This window comes from Lolium perenne, chromosome 7, assembly GCF_019359855.2.
Source record: "Lolium perenne isolate Kyuss_39 chromosome 7, Kyuss_2.0, whole genome shotgun sequence".
Lineage (NCBI taxonomy): Eukaryota > Viridiplantae > Streptophyta > Magnoliopsida > Poales > Poaceae > Lolium > Lolium perenne.
Window position 1 is genome coordinate 96,147,533 of NC_067250.2, and position 2,421 is coordinate 96,149,953.

The 2,421-nt window shown below is 41.9% G+C and overlaps 1 long non-coding RNA gene across 1 annotated transcript; it reads right to left on the reverse strand.

The window, feature by feature from the left end:
- Nucleotides 1–496: 496 nt before the first annotated feature.
- On the reverse strand, nucleotides 497–1,243 carry LOC127312784 (uncharacterized). Its single transcript, XR_011749777.1, has 3 exons — nucleotides 1,094–1,243; nucleotides 913–1,017; nucleotides 497–777 (listed from the first exon to the last, which is right to left on the reverse strand). It is a non-coding gene; the product is annotated as an uncharacterized lncRNA (long non-coding RNA).
- Nucleotides 1,244–2,421: the final 1,178 nt, after the last annotated feature.

Below are 2,421 nucleotides of genomic sequence, written 5' to 3' on the forward strand. Positions count from 1 at the left end.
GTCCTAAAAAGAAATGTCGATGCCACGGTTAGGGCTAGGGCTTAGGGTTAGCTTCTCGTGATGATAGAGGAACTTACGTTGGTGCTTCCACGGTGGTTCTCTCGGGGAGAACCACTAGTGGAAAATCGCTCATCAATACTGGTTCCTAAGGGGCTTTTGTACCGGTTAAGCAACCGGTACAAAAGATCCGGTACAAAAGCCCCCCTTTCGTACCGGTTGCTTACGAACCGGTATTAAAGGGCCTCCACGTGGGCACGCAGGAGAGCTCAGGGCCAGGGAGCTTTGGTACCGGTTTGTAATACGAACCGGTACCAAAGGTTGTCTGCCGCGGCAGAGAAAATGCAAAAATCTCTGCTGCGGCAGAGAATTCAGGGTTTAGGGTTTTAGGAGGGGTTTAGGGGTATCGGACCGTTTCATATCGCGTCGATGCGCCTGCTACGCGTTTGGGTTTAGGCAGTACATGAAGATAAAGGTGATGCATAGCAACTTGGTGCATATAATATAACACATGTAATTGCATAAGATCGCAAACTAAGTAGTATATATGCATGAAGATCGATCTTCATGCATATATAGTGGTACTCTCCGAGGCATACTATCTATTACATGTAGCATAGTGGTACTCTCCGAGTCAAACTATATGTTACATGTACAACTTCATTCATAGTGGAACTCTCCGAATGGCGGTATGACGCCCCGAAGGAAAAATCCCGCCAATTCATCGCCAATTGCTTTGAAGCGTTCCTCGATTGAGATCCTGTCCCGCTTTCTTGCCAACTGTAAAAGAATGAGATACAAATGAATGGATGAGCTATGTGTGTGTATATATATCAAATCACAAACAAACAATTATTACTGAAACTAAGCACAACTTATGATAACAAAATAAATTTGTGAATATTTTTTTCGTACCTCTTTATTTCTTTGATTATTCGTTCTCTCGCTGACAATTCTGTTGATGAACTTGCAAACGTAGTATCCACATAGATTAGTCTCCTCTGGTTGTTGCGGGCATTTCTGTACAAGAATATAATTCAATAAAACAATAATCAAGTATGATAAAAGGTGTGTGGACCTAGGTATTAGTACTTACTTTGGCTGCACGCCATGTCAGCTTCGGTTTCCATTCATGGGACCGATCTTCCTTGATGAACCTTTCCCATACACTGTCCGACAAAAGAAAATGCATAAAAGAGTTATCAATTAGTTGATATCAGGAAATTACCGAAAAGACCGATAAGAATTAAAATTACTTTTTGAGCATAAAAAACACGTCTTGTATAGTATGGCCTCATTGGTTTGTGACTCAAAGACTTCAACCTCTCCTTCATACATTTTAATGACGATAAGAATAAAGTGGAACCTGCGCACGTTTAAATACCCAGTGTCATATATATAAGCCATCACTTAAAATTTGAACTTCTCGTGAGCAAAATAGAATGTGTTATAAGAAAGTAACACTCACTTGAAGTTGTAAGGCCAAAGTATTATCCTTTTGTCACGTTGTCGCTTCAAAAACCTTAGCAAAGTCTCCGGCGTATCCCTGTTATAGATGGGATCCTCTATGGTTTTTTCATGCATTGTATCCGGGTCAATGAACCCAATGTGCTTGATTTCATCCCTTTTGCATTCGAGCATCTTCGATCTGCATAATATAGCGCACAAAAGATTATAATTTATAGACAATATAATGAACGAGCTGAGCTAAAGACTTCTCAAATTACATAAGTAAATCACTTACAGACAATAGCAACTGATGATTGATTTGTCGAGGGCCCGGAGATTGTATAGCTGAAAGAGTTCGGCGAAGTCAACGCTCACAGAGTATTCTTGGAAGTAGTGCTCTTCCTTAACTCGCACCATGATAGACTCGGTCCCTTTCTTTGTGGCATCACTATACCACGAATGCAAATTACGCATACTTGTTGGTAGCTTCCTGAGATTCTCGACCAAATCTTTCCCTTGAACAAATTTATATTGTACTTCAGCTAAGGGGTAATCGGTGTATTGTCGAGAACTTTGAACGGCATTCTCGTCAAACACCATGAGATGGGGGACCGATTGAACGGGTTGTTCTCTGAGCTACTGCACTTGTTGTTTCCCTTTTTTCGCTGTGACACCCGATTGATTGCGTTGTTTCGCCTCCACCATCGCGTCATACGATCAGAACGCCTATAGTCAGATGGCGGCGATGGTAGAGGGTCATATAGATTCTCAACGGTACGCACAACTTTCACTGGATCTAGTGTCTTCTCAAAAGGTATCTCTGGCGCTTTCTTAGCAAAAAAGGATTTCAGCTCGGACTGACATCTTTCCTCATTTTCCTCGATACTCATTTCCCAAGGTAACTTCTCCATAGGCGGCAGTGGTTTCTCCATTCTAGATCTCTTCCTAGGCGGAGTACCATTCCTCTTAAAGGAC